Raw genomic sequence first — 12,349 nt, forward strand, 5'->3', positions numbered from 1 at the left:
ATCCATTCCCTTACGGCGCGGTTCAGGAGTCCAACGGTATATGAGACAGATATTGCGCCATTTCCTTTCCCAAAAAAATCCAATTAATATTAACGGCCACCTGCCAATGTGGTAGGGTGAGTGCGCTGCCTATCCAGTGTGCGGAACGCACTCAATGTTACAGACGCCAAGCCGCGTCTAGTTGCCCGACACACCACAGCTTTCGCTCTCTAACCAGGTTCAGCAGTAGTTAAACCACAGCTAATTTTTCATCCTTTCTTCAGTCGCAACAAGAACTACCTTCACACAAAGCCACGGATGAGCAACGTGCCGGAACTAGTGTTTCGACAACGTATCTTCGCCGTCCAAGCCAAATCAATGACATGCAATTAAGTTTAATCAAAGCTAAAACATGTCTAACCATGCTTAACAACGCTTTCGCTCGTCTAACTATGTTCAGTCAGGTTGAACCACTGGTAATTTTTTTAATGCGTTGCTACGGCGGAGCGGTGGCCATCAGACTTAAAGGGTCCCTGAAAAGGGTGTTTGAGGTTGGCTATAAAATGCTCGCATTATGTAGAGTACAGACCAACGAGCGTTCATGCCGCTTGCAAAACCTCAAAAGCGAGCCGATAACTTACAATACAATTTTTAAAACTGCCTGCTTCCCCGCCTGGCGGCGACCTGCGGTGCTGCGCTTTCGCCCGAATCCGCGCTCGTTACGGCAGCATCCGCGCTCGTTACGTCAGAATCCGCGCACTTTACATCATGTGGTTCTCGTTACGTCAGCAGCGGACTGCTAGCATTGGTTCGCGCGCGTCGGCAGCCGGCGGAGGGGGCGAGTGCGAGGGGCCGGTGGAGGAGCGCCGAGATTTCAGCGTGCAAAAAGTGACGACAGAGGGAAAGGGGCGAAGACGCGGAAATTCAAATTTTGAATACAGATAACTTCCCGCCGCGGTGGCTCAGTGGTTAGGGCGCTCGACTACTGATCCGGAGTTCCCGGGTTCGAACCCGACCGCGGCGGCTGCGTTTTTATGGAGGAAAAACGCTAAGGCGCCCGTGTGCTGTGCGATGTCAGTGCACGTTAAAATTCCCCAGGTGGTCGAAATTATTCCGGAGCCCTCCACTACGGCGCCTATTACTTCCTTTCGTCTTTCACACCTTCCTTTATCCCTTCCCCTACGGCGCGGTTCAGGTGTCCAACGATATATGAGACAGATACTGCGCCATTTCCTTTCCCCCAAAACCAATTATTATTATTACTACAGATAACTCAGCTTCTACAAAGCGAAGCGCATCTAAAAAATTCTTGCTGGACGGTATTACAGCGAAAGCTTTACTGGCCGCGAACTTGCGATTTCGCCGTGGCGGTGCTCCGAGGAGGCACATCACGTCGCAACGCGCGCCTCGCCGCGGAGCCGAACCGCTCTGGCTGGGCTGGCGGCGGTTGCAAGCCTCCGCCAGTGCGGTCACAGTGCGCCGAAGCCGCCGAACGCGTCGGTGGTCAATTTGGTCGACGTCACGTCGACGTGCAGCGCGCGCGCGCGCGTTACGCCGGAGTATAAGCGCGCCTTAAAGGAGCCTGCGCTTAACCACTAACCAACGTATTCGGTGGCGGCATCTATGGGAGCCACTGAAGCCCCCGTACACTCACTGAATAAAAAAAAAACCTGTGCCGAGGCTCGGAATCGAGCCAAGGCCTTTGGCGTTTGAGGCGGAGACGCTACCACTCCCCTACGACGGACCAAGCTTTAATTATGCATAAAGGAGCATCTAGTGAATGCACCCTTCCGATGCGGAAGTCTCCGCGCTTTCGCCACGTATATCCTGGCCTAACAGAGCTAGGCCATCAGCAATGTTTTGGAGGATATTGCTGGAGGATATAGTAATAATAATAATTGGTTTTTAGGGAAAGCAAATGGCGCAACATCTGTCTCATATATCGTTGGACACCTAAATCGCGTCGTAAGGATAGGGATGAAGGAGGGAGTGAAAGAAGAAAAGAATAAAGAAGTGCCGTAGTGGAGGGCTCCGGAATAAGTTCGACCACCTGGGGATCTTTAACGTGCCCTGACATCGCACAGCACACGGGCGCCTTAGCGTTTTTCCTCCATAAAAACGCAGCCGCCGCGGTCGGGTTCGAACCCGGGAACTCCGGATCAGTAGCCGAGCGTTCTAACCACTGAACCACCGCGGCGGGTTGGAGGATATAGGCACATCGCATCTTTGTTGAGACCCCCTTTCACAGCTCTTTTAACGCAAGACTAAACCCTCCTTTCTTTATCCCTTCCCTTACGGCGCGGTTCGAGTGTCCACCGAGATATGAGAGACATTTACTGAGTTGATCATTTCCTTTCATCAAAACAAAATTTTCATTTTTAACCTCCCCTGTAGCCAACGGCCCCTTCCACCTCAACTGAACCTCAGCCAGAAATGCCGTAGCATGCGTAAAATGAACATTGGTTTTGGGGAATGGGAAATGGCGCCGTATGTCTCACATCTCGGCCGACACCCGAACCGCGCCGTAAGGATAAAGGAGGGACTGAGAGAAGAAAAGAAGAAAGAGGTGCCGTAGTGGAGGGCTCAAGTCTACGGGTGCGTTCAAGTAGACGTCTCTGTGGGGTAGCGGCTAAGTACCTGGCGGTGTTGTGCTAGCTTTCTCAATTTTTCCTTCTTGTCTGTGCCTGCTCCTGTTTAGGGGATTGGGCGCGGGACGAAGGCTTAAAGTCTACTACTTCTCCCGGCCACGGGTTTTCCCCTTGGTCGGTGTCTCTTCCTCAATGCCAGCTCCCGATTGATCTCTTTTTCGGCAGTGGCGTTTCCAGCATTCCAGTCGCTTTACTGCCTTCCGATGGAGGCGCTATCAGACTGAACAACCCGTAGGCAGTACAGGCGGCTCTTCAATCCACATCGAAACACTTCATGCGCATTACTAATGTCCGGGAGTTCAGCAGGGGTGGTATTTTGTGCAGCTCACCGGATAAGGACTGCATAGAAGATCTGCTGAAGTGTACGTCCTTCACCAACCACCCGGTGAGCGCATTCATCCCGCCTCATCTAGCGTATTCCAAGCGCTTAGCCCGAGGGGTCGGCTCTTGATTGAGCCCTATGGAAACGCTTCAGAACCTCTCCTCTGCAGGAGTGATTGCTGTCCATTGATGGAGCAGAATGGTCGATGGAGTAAAAATTCCTAGAGTCCGTCATTGCCACGTTTGCTGTGGTGGTGGTGGTGGTAAAAACTTTATTTTCATCAAAATGCATTCAAAGGTGCTCTTTCGTAGGTCGAGTGGGGTCTCCATTGCGCTTTTATTCTTTCCCACACTTGCAGTAATATTCTGCCCGTCAGAGATAAAGGTGCGGCCATTGCTATTTCGAGTAGACGCCTTTAACTCTCGGCCCCTTCAGTGTCAAAACCGCTGGAGAATTGGCCACAGCAAAGTCTGCAAATCGACCTAACGCTGCTGTGCATGTGGGGAAGGTCATGGAAGAGAGGAATGCCCCGAACAGCTGGAAAAGTGTTGTTTGTGTAGTGGTGATCATCCTGCTAATTTGTCCGACTGTCCTGCACGAACACAAGAAGTTCAGGTGCTCGAGCTTATGGATAAACGCAGATGCACACGGAGAGAAGCTTTTGCCGCCGTCAAGGAGAGAACATCAGGCTACTCTAGCGCGGACGTCAAAATGCCCACCCGTAATGGACGCCAGTTGGTCCCAGGCTGTCACAGTGGCAGTTGAGAAAGCTGTGGCAAATGGAATGGATCGCATTATGAAGACCGTATTCTCGTGCATTTCTCAGGTCATAGCTACCAAGATGACCAATCTGCTGCAGGTGCCCACCGCTCTGGTCTTGCCTTCATTGGCTTCGGAAGCTGCTCCTCCTCCTCCTCCTTCTGTGGTCATCAGTTGCGCTCCACAGGGCCAAAAACAATATGAGCGACAAAAGACTTCTGAGCTCTCTTTTCTGAACAGCGTTATGGACGCATCCTATGTGAATTGTGTGGATATGGAGTCAGATATCCGTGCCCAGAAACGTAGTGGGCCTCCTTGGGATATTGCAGGTCCAGCTTGCCCCCAGTCGAAGACAAGGAGAAATAACGCTAGTCAAAATCCTAAGACCAGAATTCTAGAAAAGGCAGTCGCGGCTATGGCACTCCCGCCAAGATAGGGTTAAGTGTGCTCCAGTGGAATTGCCGTTCTATATTCTCAGCTTCAACAGATTTAAAATGCCTATGCAATCAGCTTCTATCAGATTTAATTGAATTACAGGAAACATGGCTAACTACAAATTTTAATTATCATCTCAAAATTTACCGTCCGTTCCGGCTTGACCGGTCATCACGAGGGGGAGGGTTGTCAGCGCTAATCTTACGAAGTTTTGTCACAGGGCCTGCATTTCTTTCCAATATGCGGACAATGCGAAATCCTTGCGATTGACCTCAGTGTCCCAGGTCAGCATCCCTCTACGGTAGCTAATGCATATTTCCCGTCAGGTGTGCATGATACTCAGCCCCTTGACTCATTAATGTCTAGTAGCCGTTCTCAGGTTTTATTATTTGGTGACTTCAGTTCGCGTCATGTGATGTGGGGATTTAAAACAGATAGCTTTGGTTCTAGATTATTTGACTGGGTTTCTGAAAACAACTTGATCTGCAACATATCCGGATAGCCTACGTTTGTTCGGAGTTAATGCCGCTCTGTCTTAGATTAAACTTTTTCCTCCCTAGGAGTCTCGGTTACGTTTAGGCGCCTGTTGACGGTGCAATAAACAGTGATCATCTACCGATTAGTTTCAAGTTTGCGTGTCAATTAACTCTTTCCGCGCGACATCAGCGCACGTTAATTACAGTTGCTTTAAAGACACGTTTAAACCAGCTCTCAAAATAACTTCAGACAGATGCACTGAGACAAGTGCCGAATGCAAGGCTACACATCTATGTTCAGTACTGGAACATGCAAAACATGCAAGGCGAAATTCTGAATTTTTGGTCAAGGGAACCAAAGGTGCAATCGCCAACAATTGGTGGAATGTAGAGTGCACGCGTGCGTGTAGACGACGGAAAGCAGCTTGAAGAAACTTCTCATAAATCAATGCGCAAAAAATTTGTTGGATTAGAAGTATGTTGCAGCAACATTTAAGTGCAGTGTCTCCCGCGCAAAGGTGGAGTATAATACAAATCATGATTAAGTTCCTGATCCCGCGCCAACTAAATTCGGTAAGGTTGCTTTTGGTACCGGGGCACATGGGCTTTCACTTAAATGAGGTTGCAGATTACTTAGCAAGTGCATCTCTCTGCGACCCAATTATTGCTGTCCTGCCAACTTGTGCATATACAACTGCGGTGACGTTTCGCAGCTACAGAATATTTCAGGAGTTTGCTGCCTCGGCTTTTACATCGTCTCCTGAATATCAGCATCTTCTGCATCCTTGGAGTAGCAAAGACTGGCGCTCGCTTAGGTCTCTTTCACGCGTTTCCGTTGCCGGGTTCCCTTTCTAAATTTCTACCTTCACAGATCTGGCCTGGCGGTTTCCACATCGATTGTGTCCTTTTTGTGCTGAACCTGAGACAGTAGATCACTTCCTGCTGTTCTGCCGCCGGATCTCTCATTTGAGGAAGCGTCTTTTGCAAATTCCGTTTCATCAACTGGGTTTGCCTGTGTCCTCTGCAGTTGTTCTTGGCGCTTCTTTCCTTGGACGAAGCGACAAGAGTGTGAGCTCTGCTGTGCAAAATTTTCTTCAAGAAACGCGACGACTCCCATTCTAATTTCTTTTTCCGGCTCTCAGTCAGTACGAAATTGAAACATACTTTTATGTGTACTATTGTATAATATTATGCACATTAAGCCATTGTCCCGTCTTCGATCTCCTAGTTCACAGGACCCCTGTCCTTGCGTCTTCCTATCTATCAGCCTACATACTATTACTCCTTTTTCCTGTAAATACGTTCCTGTATCCAGCAATTAACCGCCTGTGTCTTGGCCACTCCCCCGCAGTGGGTATGTGCCAGCATTGTTCAAGAACAACAACACCACCACCACCACCACCACCACCACCACCACCACCACCACCACCACCACCACCAGCAACAACAACAACAACAACAACAACAACAACAACAACAACAACAACAACAACAACAACAACAACAACAACAACAACAACAACAACAACAACAACAACAACAACAACAATTTATACCACCTGCGGATCCACTGACATCGTACAGCACACGGGTGCCTATGCGTTTCGCCTCCATCAAAACGCTGCCACGGCGGTCGGGTTCGAGCCAGGGAACTCCGGATCAGTAGCCGAGCGCCGTAACCTCTGAGCCACCGTGGCGGGTGCGTTTGAAATTGAATATTACCCGGGTTCCAACCCGACCACGGCGGTTGCGTTTTTATGGAGGCAAAACGCTAAGGCGCCCGTGTGCTGTGCGATGTCAGTGCTCGTTAAAGATCCCCAGTTGGTCGAAATTATTCCGGAGCCCTCCACTACGGCACCTCTTTCTTCTCTCTTCTTTCACTTCCTTCTTAATCCCTTCCCTTACGGCGCGGTCCAGGTGTCCAACGATATATGAGACAGATACTGCGCCAATTCCTTTCCCCAAAAAACCAATTTTATTATTATTAAATTGAATACTAACAATTGGCTTTTGGGGAAAATAAATGGCGCAGTATCTCTGATATATAGTTGGACACCTGAACCGCGCCTTAAGGGAAGGGATAAATGAGGGAGTGAAAAACAAAGGAAGAGGTGCACGTAGTGGAGGGCTCCTGAATAATTTCGACCACCTGACCTGGGGATCTTTAACGTGCACTGACATCGCACAGCACACGGGCGCCTTAGCGTTTTGCCTCCATAAAAACGCAGCCGCCGCGGTCGGGTTCGAACCCGGGAACTCCAGAGAAAAGAATTTTGCTAGCTCCTGCATCTGCAATCGATACTGAAGCACCTGAGCTTCGGCAGCGGAAATAAAGTATAGCAGGCAGAATAGTGAAATGAAATGAAAATGGTGAGGGGAGAGGAAGAGAGGATGAGGGAGAGGTAATATACACCAAAACTATTTACAGAAAAATATGCGTGCGCCGCTTCGCTGGAGTCTGGAGTGCTGGATGTTGCTAGCCGCGCGTTTTTTTCGCTTTCTAGACGCTCAACCCTTTGAAAGGCGAGGCCAAAGCATGGCCGATACAAGGAGCAGCACGGACTCATTATTCCGCAAGCGCTTAGTTTAGTTTACCTTAAGGAGGTTTAACGTCTCAAAGCGACTCAGGTTGAGGGACGCTGTAGTGAAGGGCTCTGGAAATTCCTTCCACTTGGGGTTGGTTAACCTGCACTGACATCGAACAGTACACCGGCCTCTAGAATGTCGCCTCCATCGAAACTCGACCGTCGCGGCCGGGATCGAACCCGCGTCTTTCAGGCGAGCAGCCGAGCGCCAACACCACTGAGCCACCGCGGCGGCTTTATTCAGCAAAAGTAATTTCACTACTAATTAATTACTTTTGCCTAAAAGCACTGCTTTAAAGTAATTCAACTTATTAGTAAATTACGAGCCCAGAAAAGTGATGAATTGCATTAGAAATTACTGAGAAATGTAATTTATTTATTATAATTGAATCGCAATAAAAATTACTGCCATCTCTGCATGACTCGCACAAGCGAATAGACTTCCGTGGCCGCATCTTGCTGCGATGAAAGATGCTGTCCCGACGACGTCAACCAGCAAGAACTGGACGCCGATGCGGCGGAATTCGGAATTGCGGGCTGAGTTCAATGTCGGTGTGACGGTGGGATCCGGCTGAAGGCTTGGCGACAGGGACACACTAAAGCCACGCTGATGTGCCCTAACGAGAATTCGACGAAATGAGGCACCTATGGCTGGGCAAAACGACACACTGTCCAATCAACAGTCCATTTTAAATGACGTTGATTGTATACGCAATCCCATGCTTCATTGCAAACGATGATTAGTACCTGCATCGTGACAGCTCTCTGGGAAGCAGCGGTTGATTATTCTATGATCAGTGGACCTATCAGACAGGGAAGAAAACGACCACGCGGCTCGTTATTCACTGGTTGTTAAGGAAGAAAAGCTTGCTTGAAGAAGAAAGAGAATCGTCTATTGATTTATTCTTCTCACGCCTATTTTGCCCCGCGCAAATACCTCATTGGGATTATCCACTGAACCTTGGCCAATCCCCCTGAGTGGGTATGTGCCATGCAGAAGAAAAAGAAGAAGAAGAAGAAGAAGGAAATGAAAATGAAAAAGAAAAAGAAAAAGGAAAAGAAAAAGAGAAAGAGAAAGGAAAGGAAAAAGGGAAAGAAAAAGAAAAAGAAAAAAAGAAAAGGAAAAGGAAAAGAAAAAGAGAAGGAAAGGAAAAGAGAAAGAAGAAGAAAAAGAAGAAAATGAAAAAGGAAAAGAAAAAGGAAAATAAAAGAAAAAGAGGAAGAAAAAGAACAAGAAGAAAAAAGAAGAAAATGAAAAAGGAAAAGAAAAAGGAAAAGAGGAAGAAAAGAAGAATAAAAAGGAAAAGAAAAAGGAAAAAAAAGAAAAAGAAGAAAAAGAAGGAAAAGAAGAAGAAGAAGAAGAAGAAGAAGAAGAAGGAGGAGGAAAAGAAAAAGAAAAAGAAAAAGGAAAAAAAGAAAAAGAGAAAGAAAAGGAAAAGGGAAAGAAAAAGAGAAAGAAAAAAAATAAAAGAAAAGGAAAAGGAAAAGAGAAAGGAAAAGAAAAAGAAAAAGAAGAAGAAAAAGAAGGAAATGAAAAAGGAAATGAAAAAGGAAAAGAAAAAGAAAGAAAAGAAAAAGAAGAATAAAAAGGAAAAGAGAAGGGAAAAGAAAAAGAGAAAGAAGGAAAAGAAGAAGAAGAAGAAGAAGAAGAAGAAGAAGAAGAAGAAGAAGAAGAAGAAGAAGAAGAAGAAGAAGAAGAAGAAGAAGAAGAAGAAGAAAGAGAAGCCGTCATCTTCCATGGAAACTTCTTTGTTTATTCAACTATACCTTGGCCAATCCCCCCGCGTGGGTATGTGCCATATACCCGGGGTGAAGAAGAAGAAGGAGAAGAAGCTATACTTGGGGTGAAGAAGAAGAAGAAGAAGAAGAAGAAGAAGAAGAAGAAGAAAAGAAGAAGCTCTGCTTCTGGTGCTCTGGCTGGTGCTTGGCTTCGAGCTCAACTGTGGTGTCCTGGTGGTGCCTACGTGGTCATCTCTGGTGAGGCCGTTCTGTGTGGGGGATTTGGTCAGGTCTCAGGTTAGGTCTGTAGGCCAGGTTAATGTGCATTTGAGGGTGCGTTTGGCTCAGGTATGTCGCTGACCTCCCCGGGTGGAGGGACGGCAACCTGGTTTGCCAGCTTGCCCACCCAAAGCTTGCCGCTAGAAAATTTTCGTACAAATGGAATTGACATCATCCCTGTGGCTCTCGTGCCGATCGGTGAGGGAACGATCAAGATGAAAAGCCCCAAGGTCCTTCAGCAGGAGCTAAGATCTCTCACTACCCACTACCTCCAGATCTCTGAGGTGCGACCGTTCGGCCGGAGAGGCATTGTTTGCAGGTCCGCTGACATTGATTGTGTCACAGACCTGCTCCAGTGCAAAATATTTCAGTCCTTAGCGGTTAAAGCCTTCATCCCGGAACAGCTCGCATGTTCCAAAGGTATTGTTCGTGGCGTGGACCCAGCATCTTCCCCGCAGGATATACTGAAGGAGTTTCAGGATGCAGGTGTGGGGGTTCTTTCTGTCTACCGGTGCAGTAGAGAATTCAATGGTGTGCGTGTTGCGACAGAGTCAGTTATCACTACGTTTGCTGGTTCCTCCTGTCCTTCTGAACTCAAGGTTTGGCCGATAGTGTATCGTGTGGACCCTCTGCAGCCCCGTCCTCTTCAGTGCAACAACTGTTGGCGTTTCGGTCACAGTGGTAAAGCGTGTAAGTCGGCGACCCGCTGCCGGGTTTGTGGAGAAGGGCATTCAGATGACAGCTGCGCCTCTGATCAGCCCCAGTGTTGCCTATGCAAGGGCAACCACTCAGCTGATGATGTCAACTGCTCGAAACGAGCCGACGAACAAAGCCTGCTCAATATCATTCAAGCGAAACGATGTTCGAGAGCAGATGCTTATGCACTTCTGGACCGGAGGGATAATACATATGCCAGCCGTGCGCGAAGCTCTGTTGCTGATATACCGTCAAGTTTGACTACTTCAATAGTGTCCTCAGTAGAACAGGCTCTTTCTGTGGTGGTCGAGCGAATGCTGGGCAGTTTCACCGAGGCTCTATCTCAACTTGTTGCTGGCCAATCTCTGCCTACTGAATCACATGTTTCGGCGGCTACGCCGGCATCACTCCCGAGTGCTGCTAGTAAGAGTCATTCCATGTCGCCTCCTACCGTGCCCCAAGTACCGCCTGCCAACAGCGCTCCTGACAGTGTCGCTCACGTAGATCCTTGTAGCATGGATGTTGAAATGCTCACCACTTCCCAGAAGCGTCGAGCTTCTTCCTCACCCTCGAAGTCAGCTGTTCCGCAAGTCAAAGCAAAGAAAGGACCCCCCAAATTAATTCCCCAGACTGATGTGCTGAAGGAGGCTGTTGATGCCTCTTTAACCAGTCGATAATCATGGCGGGTCTAAAAGTTATGCAGTGGAATTGTCGCTCCGTACTTTCTTCTTTACCGGATCTTGAATTACTTCTTCATAAACATAATCCAGATATTGTGATTTTACAAGAAACGTGGCTCTCTCCACTTAAATCATTCACATTTAAAAAATTTCGTGTTTTCAGGGTAGATCGCGTTAATGGCAGGGGTGGTGGGTTAATAACTATGATCTCTACGAAAATATGTCACCGGGCATCAATCTCGCAGACAGTTATGCGCCCTGACTGTGAGTTGTTGGCGGTTGAAATCTCCCTTCCACAGTACGCCAAAGTCACTATTGCTAACGTCTACTTCCCAATCGGTGTTCACAGGACAGACTGTTTGGACACCTTACTGAGCGGCGCAAACAGCACAGTCATCGCAGGAGATTTTAATTCGCACCACAGTGCCTGGGATAGTCGCTCTGACTCCTGCGGCCAGCTTCTGTGGTCCTGGATGTCAATGAATGCAGTGCGCTGCTGTAATTCCGGAGCAGTAACCTTTATGCGTGGAGGATCCCGTTCCATCATAGATTTAACATTAGCATCTCGTGGGGTTGGCGTATCTGCATGGTCAACTGAAGAATCAGGTACATCTAGTGACCACTTTCCAATAACCTTTTCTATTATATCCTCGCCTATCAGAAAAGGTGGTGCAACCATGAAATTTCTAAACCACATTATGTACAAAAAATTGATATCTGCCTCACTACCCTCCATAGTTAGCTCAGGTCGAGCACAAAGAGCTCAGCGAACAATTACCTTTCTGCAAGATGCTGCTGAGAGTTCTGTATTCTCGGTGTGCACTACTGCTCCTGCCAGACAGCCGTCTCCTTGGTGGACGGAGGAGTGTGAGAAAGCTTATCGTCGTAGAAAAGCAGCCTGGAAAAGCCTTTCCTATAATCAGAGCCCAGCTAATTGAATAAATTATAAGTTCTTCTCTGCATGTTTCAAAAGAACTGTTAAAAAGGCAAAGGAGGATTATAATCAAAATTTAAACACGTATCTCTCAAAACCCCAGAATAAGAAGGCTCTCTATAGATTCATGGCGCAGAATAACAGCTCTCCGGCCTCCAATCGCATAAGGTCAATGGTAATGTCTCCGCAGGAGGCTAAGCAAAACCTTGAACGCATCGCGCAGGGGCTGGCCTTACGTTTCCAGGTACAGAAAGCAGAACCTTTGCACACTCTCACCCCCAGCTCGGACTATCCTGAGGTCGACGTGTCGGAGGTCCTGCAAATTGTTTCCTCGATGCACTCTGCTGCTCCGGGATCTGACGGGATTACTGTGGGCATGTTAAAGATTTTAGCGCACGACTTTCCAACTCACCTTCTAGATATTGTAAATGCGTCATTGGAAACCTCTTGGATTCCTCACAGTTGGAAAATTGCGAAAATAATTTTACTTTTAAAAAATGCAGACAATGGATTTCAATTAGACAATATTCGGCCGATTGCTTTAACCTCAAATTTAGTAAAGCTAATAGAAAGAGTAGTACACAGTCGCCTCACAAAGCATGTTCATCATATTAACGGCCTCAGCCCCGCACAGATTGGCTTTCGTCGCGGTTGTTCCATATGGTCCGCGCATGTGGATCTCGAGAGCCGAATACGACTCTCAATGCGCCAGAGAGAAGTTTCGGCCTTGGTGACGCTTGACGTTGCGAAGGCCTATGACAGCGTGGAGCACACAGTCCTCATTAACAAGCTTGCTCAACTACAACCACCGCATTACCTCTACGCCTGGATTTGTGA

Source organism: Amblyomma americanum, chromosome 7 (genome assembly GCF_052857255.1).
Source record: "Amblyomma americanum isolate KBUSLIRL-KWMA chromosome 7, ASM5285725v1, whole genome shotgun sequence".
Taxonomy (NCBI): domain Eukaryota; kingdom Metazoa; phylum Arthropoda; class Arachnida; order Ixodida; family Ixodidae; genus Amblyomma; species Amblyomma americanum.